We start from the raw sequence: 12,109 nt of genomic DNA, 5'->3' as shown, positions 1-12,109 counted from the left end.
CCACCAGGAAGTGGAAGAGGCAAGTAACAGATTCTCCCCTAGAGGCTCTGGAGGGTATATGGCCCTGGTGACACCTTGATTTTGCACTTCTAGCTTCCACAACTGTCAGACAATAAATTTCTGTTGTGTTAAGCCACCCAGCTTATGGAATTTTGTTATAGCAGGCCTAGAAAATGAATACATCCATATTTCCGCTTTCAACCCTCTTGCCACTTCTGCTCTCTGTCCCTTCCTGCCCCTGCCTCTGCCCTATCTCTCTCTCCTCCACCTCTCATTCCTCTCACCGCTCCCTCTACTAGTTTTCCAGTTTTGGTCTTCACTTAGCATATTATGAGATATGTTCATATCCTTAAACTGTTCTTGAATACTGGATACTCAGTTTCAACTGGATTTTCCTGTGCTTGAACACACCCTTCCGCACAACATTTACAAATTTCTAACAGGGCTCTGCTGAAAACCATTTACAGAGGTGTGTATTGGAGAATCTGCCTTTTCTCCATGTTCTGTACTTCATTCTTGTATCCTTGTCCCTCGTGAGACCTCCTACATTCTCTGGTCTTGCACATCAGCCTCTTAACCTGATTTGAACCTCCTCAATGGAGTTATTCTTAGTGTTAGAAACACATTTATGAAGGAACTGCCCCATTCAACCAAAGTCACCATGGACTTTGTCAGCATTTCTTCACTGTCAGCTTGTTGGCATTGAGTGGAGGATGAGGAGGCAAATTTCAAGCAGAGTGTTTTTATAAAAGAAGAGTCACAAATCTTCAAGGTTGGTCCTTCTACCCAGAAGGTCCACCTCTGTGACACATGTAATCCAGTCTTGAAGATAATTTTACACCTAGCTGAGCACCACGGGGCAATCCTTGGATAGGAACCATATGTATGTAGGGATGTGGGAGAAGGTTCTAGTTCAGTGCAAAACTTTCCCAGCTCCCATCCTTCAATAATAACAATAATAGGAATGTCTGAGTTGCTCAGTCGGTTAAGTGTCCAACTCTTGATTTCAGCTCAGGTCATGATATCATGATTTGTGAGTTTGAGCCCTCCATCAGGCTCTGTGCTGACAGTGGGAAACCTGCTTGGGATTCTCTCTCTGCCCCTCCACTGCTCACCCACACTCTCTCTCAAAATAAATAAACTTAAAAAAATAACAATATTAATAACTATGACAGTAATGTAATAACACTCATTGAGAGTTTAGTAAATTCCAAGCACCATGGTTTGCCTGTCATGCTTTTTTTTTTTTTTTTTTTTAAAGCTCAAATAGCCCCACAGGTAAGTCCTAGAGATGGTGAAGAGGCTAATGATAAAAGACTCCAGAGCTGGACACTCTGTGCCCTTAGACAAATAATGTGATCTTTTTGTGTCTCAGTTTCCTTCATGCCAAAACAGAGGTGAAAATAGCACAAGCTTCCCTGGTGTTTGAAAGGCTCAAAGTTATATAGATAGAAGACTAGATACATAGATAAAAGACAGTGCCCAGCAGAACTCAGCATGTGCAGTGATTACTATTGTATCTGTGTTACAGATGAGGACACCAGGGCTCACAGAGGTTCATCTACTTGACCAAGGTGACCCCTGCCCCAGTATAATTATGCTTGGAGTGAGGATGTGAACTTGGGGTTATAGGACTGCCTTGTACGCAGAGGAAGACTTTACTATTCATATTTCATGGCCAATTTAGTAACTAATAGATTTATCAAACAATTAGCATCTTTAAACATTAAACAATCAACATTCCTAAATAACTACCAGTGGGACGAGTGAAAAATAAAAACTTAGGGATTTAAAAACAGTCGTATCCATGTTTAAATATTGTGTCCCACTCATAGGTACTCAAGTGAAATGAAAACTATATTCACAGACCAGTATACAAATATTCATAGCAATTTTATACTTTTTTTTAAAATGGAAGCAACTCCAATATCCATTACTAGGATGAGTAAATACAATGTGGTACATCCATAAAATGGAATCCCATTAACCAATCAGAAGCAAAAACTTAGGGGCGCCTGGGTGGCTCAGCTGGTTAAACTGGACTTTTTTTTTTTTTTTTTTGACAGAGACAGCGTGAGCGGAGGAGGGGCAGAGAGAGAAGGAAAGAGAAAATCCCAAGCAGGGTCCAAGCTGCCAGTGCCGAGCCCGACACAGGGCTCGAACTGAGGAATCGTGAAATCATGACCTGAGCGGAAACCGAGCGGGACGCTTAACCAACTGAGCCACCAAGGTGCCCCTAAACCGGACTCTTGATATCAGCTCAGGTCTTGATCTCATGGTCCTGAGTTCAAGCCCCATGTTAGGCTCTGCACTGGGCATGGAGCCTACTCAAAAGGAAAAAAAAAAAAAAAAAAGCAAAAAAGTAATGACATATATGCAACACCATGGAGGAAAAAGTCTTAAAAGTATGAAGGTAAGTGAAAGCTAGGAAAGAATGATCTTTAAGATTCCATGTATTATTTTTTTTCAAGATTTTATTTTTAAGTGATCTCTACACCCAAGATCCAGTGGGACTGGAAGTCACAACCCGTATATCGAGTTACCTGCTCTACCCACTAAGCCAGCCAGGCGCTCCTGTAAGATTCCATTTATACAAATTCTAGAAAATACAGAATTATATTTTTCCACATTGGCTCTACTCATAAGGTGAGAGTTTTCTGAGCCCAAAGAAGAAAACATATGTGGGGCATTTTTTACTTAAGTCTTTCCCCAATGGTTGCGCATGTAAAATTCTCTGATATGAACTTGCTCCAGTAGACTTCAGCGGTGGGAGATATGACCAAGGCCCTCCGAAACTCCTTATGCACACAAGATTTTGCTCCGTGATCTCTTCAGTAGTAAAAGAGAGTTGCTTCTTCTCCAAGGACTTTCCATAAGCCACGCACTGAGAGGGCGAGTTTTCCGCGTCCACTCTCGGGATGTTCTGCATAGGGATTGTTGAGGCCTTAGCTGCCCGATAAGGGCACATACTGAGCAGTAGGAAGGCCCGGGCGCTGCACCATCTGCATCTCTGCCTACGTCCAACTGTCAGTCTTCCTCCCCACACCTCCTTTTCCTCTTGCAGAGGTTCCCCAGGCATTAGTCCTTAGCTGCTCCACGCCACCGGGAACGACTCGGGGGCGGCCGCGGGCACGTGCCGGCTTCTGCTGTGGCCGCGGAGGACGCCCCCTCTCTGAGCGGCTGCACAGCCCCCGGGCGGTCCCACTATGGCTGGGGACGCCGGGGATCGAGGAGGCGGGACATTCGTCGCGGTAAAGGCGCGTTCACGGCGTGGTGGGACACCCCCCACCCCCACCCCTACATTCTCGTGCTGTCCCTGTTCCTGATTCCGCCCTTTCAGGGAGCCTTACGGACGCCGTCCCAGCGAGGCTCCCCGATGCCTAAGCCAGAGGCTGTCGGAAGTGGAACTCTAGACAAACAACCGTCGGAGGCAGGCGGCGGAAGTCCCGCCCCAGAAGCCCTCCCCGAAATGCCCTCTCCTGGGTCTTCATTGGTCAGGGCCGAGAAGTCGTCGCAGTGTCTTCTGCGCAGTTCGCGCGGCGGGGCTCTGCGCTCCCGGCTGGGTGAGTACTGTGGGTGCTCCACAGGCTGGGTGAGGGCAGCGTCCGTTGTCGTATCTTTGCCGAGCCGTGAGCCTCCAGTATTGGCTCCGTCTCCCTGAGACTCGTTGTCCCGACTATGTGATGGGCTGCCTGTCACGGAGATGTCCGCCCAGGCCGCGCGCTCTCCCGAGCCTCCTCACCCTGTCCTCGTCCCCGCTGCCCCGGCTAGCGGCCCCCAGGGCCCTGTAGGCATTTTACGCAGGAAGGGGTGAGGATTGAGGCGCAGACTGCCACGGTCAGCCTGAGGTCATCCATCCTTTGGCAGGGCTGGGGTCGGGTCTGCCGACCCGCGGGACCCACCGGGATATCCGCCTTTCAGTGTGCGGCTCCGCCCCCAGGGCCCCGAGGCGTTGGCGGTGATGACAGACCGGCGCAGGTGAGTTGAGGGTGCTCCCTTGGCCCTCGCTAACTCAGACCCCGATATCTGGGATGTTGGTCTCCTGAGACTTTTCCTCCTCGCCGCATTTGCCTCTCTGCCCTTAATTACTTGGGCTTTGGGAGTCCCATCTGGCGCATAATTCAGCGGTTATGCAGGAGAGTTCCCATTTCTGTCAGTCAGTAGGATGCGATATAGAAAGTGTTAAAGACACAGAGACCAGCAAATCCTTGGCAGTGAGGATGAGCTGGGAATGTTCAGAGAACCACAACCCCACTTAGGTCTTCTGAGAACAGTGAGCAGGGGCAGGAGTCAGGCGGAGAATGGCTCTAGACCTCTGTTCTGAGGATGCTGGGCGCCGTGGGAGATTTAGAGCAGAGGAGGAAGATGATCCGACTCAGGCGTTGGGAGGCTCTCTCTGGCTAGAGGGGAGAACAGACGGTACTTGAAGAAGGCCCGTGAAGAGGCTGCTGGTGACAGGTGGCTGCACCAGGGTGGTGGCCATGGAGATGGCAGATATGCTTGTACTCTGGATCTGTTATTTGAGTAGGACCAGCCCAGCTGCCTGATGGGAGGCAGTGAAAGACACTGAGCTGTCAAGGGTTAGCCTAGGTGTTTGGACTCAGTGGTTTGATGGATGGAAGATATATCAACAGATGTGGAAGTTGATGTCTAGAGCAGTTTCCAGGGACAAGATCTGGAGTGTGGTTTTGGAGATTTTAAGCATGATGTATCCAAGTACTCTTGAATGGGGGCGCTGTGTAGGCTCCCGGATACGCAACTCTGGAATTCTGCAGGGTCGGGGTTGGGAACATCCAAAGGGTGGGGCTAGAGAGTGGAACTAGGAACAATGTGGGATGGGTGAAGGATGGTAAAGAATACCCCTACAGGTTGGAGAAGGGGAGGCTGAGAACCAAGGACCAGATGTCCTGACTATGCAGTTGGAAGGTGATGGTAGGTGTCATTAAGTCACTGTGAAGGCTGGGCCAATGTTAGCAGGGGAATAAAGAGGGGGAGTGGCAGGGGGCCAAGGCACCGGAGAGACAAGTGGACCTGGGGTGGAGCCTGTGGCATGACAGTGATGGATGTTGGTGGTCAGTGGGCCCAGGACTGGGCTGATTCTGTGGGATCTCTAGGCTTTTATGTCTGCCCCCTTTGGGGCCTGAGGCTTTTCATTCAGAGTTGCAGAGGCACTCAGTGGCAGATGGGGGTCACCTGAGAGACAGGGTCCCAGGCCCGGCGGGCTGGACTCTGAATGTGCCTTAGGAGGGGAGAGGAGGGTCACGGCAAGTGATAGGACAGCTTGTGCAAAGGCAGAGTTGAAGGAAGTCCGGGATCTCAGAGATCCAGTTGTACTTTTGAGTGGCTGAATATTGAAGCTAGGAGTGGGGCCTGGTGGGGAGTCTTTAATGCAGGGGTGGGGGATTCCTGTGGCAGTGGGCCATTGGAGGTGCAGGCGCAGACAGGCCTGAGGCAGGATAGGATTGTGGTTGCTATGCCACAGACTCTCAGGACGCCACATGGAGAGTGGCCTGTGGGGAGGCCAGGGAGTTGCCAGGGGGGGAGCTGGTGAGGTTGTGCTAGGGGTGTGGAATTATGAGCATGTCGGGGCGCCTGGGTGGCGCAGTCGGTTAAGCGTCCGACTTCAGCCAGGTCACGATCTCGCGGTCCGGGAGTTTGAGCCCCGCGTCAGGCTCTGGGCTGATGGCTCAGAGCCTGGAGCCTGTTTCCGATTCTGTGTCTCCCTCTCTCTCTGCCCCTCCCCCGTTCATGCTCTGTCTCTCTCTGTCCCCAAAATAAATAAACGTTGAAAAAAAAAATAAAAAAAAAAATTATGAGCATGCCAAGTATGTTATGTTCCTGATGGGGGGAGGGCAGACTGAAGGGCCTTGGGAGCAAGTATCTTGACCTAAGGGAGAATGGCGTGTGTAGGTTTGGTTGCATCTGAGAGGTGTGATCTGAAGGACACAGAGGGAATGGGCTGGGAGGAGAAAGGGTGAGGCCCGTGTGGCTGGACCAGAACATAGATGGCATCCATCCTGTTGTTGCTGTGGGCTGGATACAGAGTCCAATAGTAACACGAGGAGAACAGCATCAATGGTGTTGTGACCTTGGTATTCTCTCTGAGGTAGAGTTCTGGGGAAAGGGGGAGCATCAGGATGTGTTTGGGGGTGGTGGTTTGGGCCTCTGGGGAAATAGGATGTCAGTGAGAGATATATTACCCTTCCATGTCAAAGGCCTGGCTGGGTGTGTCCCTTTGTCCATATTTTGGTTGTTTTTTCTGCCTAGTCATCAACCCCTAGGATCAGCTGAACCCACCACTGCAGGGTATGGTGACATGTGAGGATGTGGCCCTGTATTTCTCCCTGAAGTGGAGGCTCCTTAATGTAACCCCATGTAATCACCATGATGTGATGTTGAACTTTGAGCTCGTCGGCTCACTGGGTAAGTCCCTTACACCCTCCTGAAGTATATGATCACCCTCTGCCTTTTCCCATGGGAAGTTCTGTCTGTCCCAAAGCTGGACCAGAGGGCTGCTTCTTTCCCAGGTTCCCTATGGTGGGTGTTGTGGGTGCTGTGACTGGGCCAGGTGTACTCTCCCTGCATTTCTTTGAGCAGCCCCCTGAGTAGCCCCAATAGGTATTACCTGAAGGCTTCATAGGGTAGAGTTTGGGGGGGCCAGCTCTTTCACAGGTATCCAACTGATCCCACCAATCTCAGCCTGTCTCCAGCTTGTTGACCTATCTGCAGCACATGCGTGAGAGCTTAGTTGCATCTCTAAACTTTTTTAATAGCAGAAATTACAGGAAAGCCTTCAGATGTAGCTCCAACCTCATTCAGTACCGAGAAATTTATCACCCCAAAATGACTTGTAAATGCAACGAATGTAGAAAACCTTTACCCCAAAGCCCCAAATTTGTTCTACATGTAAGTTTTCCTACCACAGAATATCCTCTTTAGCCCAACCAGCGTGGGAAAGCCTTCAGCTGCAGCTCCAACCGTATTCCACACCAGAAAGTTCACACTGAGGGCCTTAGAAGTACAATGAAAGTGGGAGAGCCTTTAGCCGTGGCTATCACCTTGTTCGGCCTCATCCCAAAGAGAAGTCTTTGCGAGGGAGCCACTGCCAAAGGTTCAACCTTGTGTAATAGTTTTCTATTGCTGTGTAAGAAATCACAATTACCAAAACATCCATGTATTAGTTCACAGTTCTGAGGTCAGAGTTCTAGCACAACATGGCTAAGTTTTCTGCTCCTACTAGGATGAAGGTGCTGGCTAGGCTGAGTTCTTCTCTGGAGGTTCTGGAGAAAAAATCCATTCAGTCTCATGAATTACAACAGAAACATCTTGGGGGCTTAGAATTCTGCCCACCATGCTTTTTAAAAAGGGCAAAAGATTGGGACACCTCCACAGACAGCCAATAAGCACAAGAAAATATGCTTGGGCACCTGGGTCGCTCAGTCGTTACGCATCTGACTTCAGCTGAGGTCATGATCTCATGATTTCTGAGTTCAGTTCCCACATCAGTTGAGCTTGTGTGCCTCTAATGGTGAGCTTTGCTTCCCTCTGTCTCTGTCTGTCTGCACCTCCTAGGATTCTTTCTCTCTCTCTCTGCCCCCTCACTCACTTGTGCTCTCAAATTAAAAAAAGAAAATAAAAAAAGAAAAGATGCTAAACATCGTATGCCATTAGGGAATTGCAAATTAAAATAGCATTACATATGTATTAGAATGGCTAAAATCCAAAATACTGACAGCAGGAGGAACCAGAACTCTCATTCAATGGTACAGTCACTTTGGTAGAGTTTGATAGTTTATTGCAAAGTCCTAGCATATGGTCCAAGCAATCACCCTCCTAGGTATATACCCAAATGTGCTGAAAACTTAAGTCCACAGAAAAACAGGCACATGGTTTATAGCAAGTTTATTTGTAATTTCTCAGAACTGAAATCAACTCAGATGTCTTCCAATAGGTAAATGGATAAAGAAACTATGGTGCACCCATACAATGGGATATTATTCAGCAATAAAAAAAAAACCAAAAACTGAGCTATCAGGTTTTATCAAGCTTAAGACATGGAGGAATCTTAAATGCATATTGCTAAGTGAAACAGTCTGAAAAAGGCACACTGCATAATTCCAACTTTATGGCATTCTGGGAAAGGCAAAAGATAGAGACAGTAAAGTAGTGGTTGACAGGGACTTGGAGGAGGGAGGGAGGGAGGGAGGAACAGATGGATCACAGGGGATTTTTCATGCAGCACAACTATTCTGTATGGTACCGGAATGACTGACACATGTGACATTATGTACTTGTCAAGAGTCAAGACCCATATTATGTACAACACAAAGGATAAACTCTAATGTAAACTGTAGACTTTAGTTAATAACGTGTCAACATGGGTTCCTCAATTATAACAAACATACCACACTAAAGATGTTAACAGTCGGGGAAACTGTGCAGGGATACCAGGAATATGGGAAGTCTGTACTATCACCTCAATTTTCCATAAACGTAAAACTGCTCTAAAAATAATGCATATTAATAAAAACTAGAGTAATACTGGAAAACATCAGAAATGTTAAAAATGAGCCAGGGACGCCTGGGTGGCTCAGTCACTCGAGTGTCCGACTTCAGCTCAGGTCATGATCTCACGGTTCGTGAGTTCAAGCCCTGCATCAGGCTCACTGCTGTCAGCACAGCCCTCTTTGGATTATCTGTACCCCTCCCCTGCTCACGCTCTCTCAAAAAAGAATAAACATTACAAAGGAAAAATGAGCCAGACTAGAGACAAAGGGAAAATCATGTGATTTTCACTTGTAGTTCATAGTAGCCTACTTGGAACACAGCTGACCAGTGTGAAGCGTTGTCTACTCAAATTTAAAACAGTTCTCCCAATGACAGGCCCAAGGAGACTCATACAATGAACTTAAGAGCTGCACTGTTTGGAGGTGAAACTGCCTAACAACAGGCACTACTGGAAATGATTAGGGTATCTCCATTAAAAAATGTTGGCACCAAACATGATTGTATTTATAATCAGCCAGTATACTTCTAAACATTCTTGGACAATCAGAACACATCATGCGCTTGTTAAAGAGTAGACAGAGTCCCAGCTGGTGACTTGGATGTTTTCACTCTCTCTTCCCTGCTCCTGATGAGCAGGGGCTTGGGGTTATCTCCTTGTCCATGTCAACCAACCCAGTAAGTACTAAAGCTGAAAGTATGTGACCCCAGACAATGATCTGAATCCACATGAGAAAACAAAAAAGCACCAGTAATTATGTAAATATAAGTAGAAATGCATATTTCTTAACTTATTGTAAAAGTAACTATATAAAACCATATATATATATATGTATATATATATACACAACTATACACAACTATATATCTATATCTATATCTATATTAGTTGTACTGTTTGGCCTATAACAAACAGAAATATACTTTCCATTAGCAACACAATGGAGGTGAGTGGGACACAGCTATATTGGCTTAAGGAAATGGCTCCAGTGAGTATCTCAAATTCAACACATGGGCGTATTTATTTGTCCAACCTCATCAAATTTTGCACTTGAAAGGAGTGCATTTTGTTGTACATAAGCTACACATTAATCAAGTTGACTTAAAAAAATTCCAGTTAGAAAACGGGCAAAAATTTAAGATATTTCACTAAAGAAGATATATTATCCATATATCCATATATTATCCATATCCATATATCCATATATATCCATATGTGCAAATACATGCATGGAAAGATGTTCAATAGCAATTACTGGTGGGAACGTAAAATAGTACAGCTACTCTGGAAACAATTTGGCAGTTTAGTATACACTTACTGTACAACTCTACAATTGCATTCTTGGGTTTATCACCTCCCTGACACAAACAATGACAACTCATGTCCACACAAAAATGAAAACATGTTCAGAGAGAACCGAATACAAATGTTAGTGGCAGTGTTATTTGTAATAATAATAATAATAATAATAATAATAATAATAATGCAGACAGCCCAGATGTCCCTCAATAGGTCAACAGCTAAACAAACTGTGGTATAGCCACACTATTCAGCAATTAAAAAGGAACAAGCTACTGACACACACAACTTGGATGGATCTCAAGTGCATTATGATGAATGGTGAAAGCCCAAAGTATATCCCATCCATACTCTAGGATTCCATTTACATGACATTCGTGATGTGGCACAAATATAGTGATGGGGGACAGATCAATGGTCGTCAGGATTGGGAGAAGGTGTGACCTAAGGGTTAGTTAGAAGAGCTCCCTTGTGAAATGGAACAGCTCTGTAGTGGATGGTGGTGGTGGTAGTAATACAAATTTAAACATATGATAATATTTCGTAGAACTACATAAAAAGTATATGTGAAAATTGCTCTCATCTGAATAAGGTCTGTGGTTGAGTTAAAAGTACTGTATTAATACTATTTTCCTGGCTTTGACAATGTACTATGGTTACGTACATTGAGGGAAGCTGGACGAAGGGTACTTGGGATCGGTTTTGCAACATCTTTCAAAGTACTTCAAAATAAAAAGTATTTAAAAAATTCCTTGAATGTATATGTCCAATTGAGTGTGGAAACACACACAAAAAAGCACTATGAAATAAGAGTACATACCTATTAGAATGGCTAGTGTAAGGTAAACATACTTACATACTACTGTGCTTACAAAAGGGCCAGGCAAACAGTCCTTGTGGCGTACATGAGGAAGCTCGCTGGGATTAATATTGCTGTCAGACCCTCACAGACACTGCTGGGCTTTATATGGGAGGTAGAGTAGGGGGTCAGAGCCACTTCTCCACAGGGTCACTGGTCTCATCTGTCAATCCATAAAGTACACTGACCCCTCAACCTAGCAGGAAGACTTATATGGAATGTTTGTACTTTGATAAGGGAGCACATCACAAAATACAGGCAGGACTCTTGCCCAAGAGATGTATTCTTACATGCTACATCATTCCCAACTGGAGACATGCAAGAATAATTCCCCCTAGACTACACAGAGAGAAGGGTCTACACTGTTTCGAATTCAATGTATAAAATGTGATTCTGTATCTTATACTTTCAAATCCACACACTTCAAACTTGCATCATATGTAACCACCATGTCCTGCTAGATGCCAAATGGCACACAGAGGCAAGGGGGTCAGAACTTAGGGAGTCAGGCTGAGCTGAGTTTGTACCTGGGCTCCCATGTGACTGTGGGTACAATGCCTCACCACTCTGTGTCCATTTCCTTATGTATAAAATGGGGAAATTAGGGGCGCCTGGGTGGCTCAGTCGGTTGAGCTTCCGACTTCGGCTCAGGTCATGATCTCACGGTCTGTGAGTTCGAGCCCTGCGTCGGGCTCTGTGCTGACAGCTCGGAGCCTGGAGCCTGCTCCGGATTCTGTGTCTCCCTCTCTCTCTGACCCTCCCCCGTTCATGCTCTGTCTCTCTCTGTCTCAAAAATAAATAAACATTAAAAAATAAATAAATAAAATAAAATGGGGAAATTACAATCAGCCCATGGTGGGTGAGAATACCAACATTTGAATGCCAGCAATGGAACCTCAGAATCACTGCTTAGTCTCTGTATGGCTGTGTGGACACTCCCACCTTCAGTCACACTCCACAACCTTTCACAACTGGTTGGCAGGAAGTATCTCCCAACTGCTAACAGCCTCCCATGCTACACTGTGATCTGGATATTTCCAGGTGCCCACCTGCTGTGGCAACCCAAATTGCACCCTCCTCTTGCCATCCTTCAGGAAGCCAGTCCTAAGTAGATGTCCTACATTTAGGGGTGCCTGGGTGGCTCAGTCAGTTAAGCGTCCGACTCTTGATTTTGGCTCAGGTCATGAACTTGTGGTTTCAAGATTGAGTCCCATGTCGGGCTCCATACTGATTCTCTCTCTCTCCCTCTCTCCCTTTGTCCCTCTCCCCTGCTTGTGCTGCCTCCCCCCCCCCCCCAAAAAAAAAAGATGTCCTACATTTAGGATCACCCTGCCACCTTCCCAGTAAGACTCCATTATCTCATTACCTGTCCTTGTGGTCCCTAAAGAAGCACTAAACCTTTAATCTGAAAAGTAAAACTACTGAGGTCCAAGAAGTCAACCTCA

The 12,109-nt window shown here is 46.2% G+C and overlaps 1 protein-coding gene across 6 annotated transcripts in view; it reads left to right on the top strand.

Moving 5' to 3' along the window:
* Positions 1-3,493: 3,493 nt before the first annotated feature.
* ZNF584 (zinc finger protein 584) overlaps positions 3,494-12,109 on the top strand; it is a 36,269-nt gene continuing 27,653 nt past the window's right edge. For 4 of the 6 annotated variants that reach the window (XR_006702118.1, XR_006702121.1, XR_006702122.1 and 1 more), the window contains exon 1: positions 5,819-6,423. The gene's annotated coding sequence lies outside the window, so the exon portion shown is untranslated. Of the gene's footprint in view, positions 3,979-5,818; positions 6,424-12,109 lie in introns of those variants that run through there. The other 2 variants (XR_006702120.1, XM_045440358.1) reach the window with 2 other exon arrangements.

The sequence above is a fragment of the Leopardus geoffroyi genome, chromosome E2 (genome assembly GCF_018350155.1).
Source record: "Leopardus geoffroyi isolate Oge1 chromosome E2, O.geoffroyi_Oge1_pat1.0, whole genome shotgun sequence".
NCBI classification, from domain to species: Eukaryota; Metazoa; Chordata; class Mammalia; order Carnivora; family Felidae; genus Leopardus; species Leopardus geoffroyi.
The sequence above is the reverse complement of the archived record's forward strand: the minus strand, read 5'-3'. Positions and strand labels throughout refer to the sequence as shown.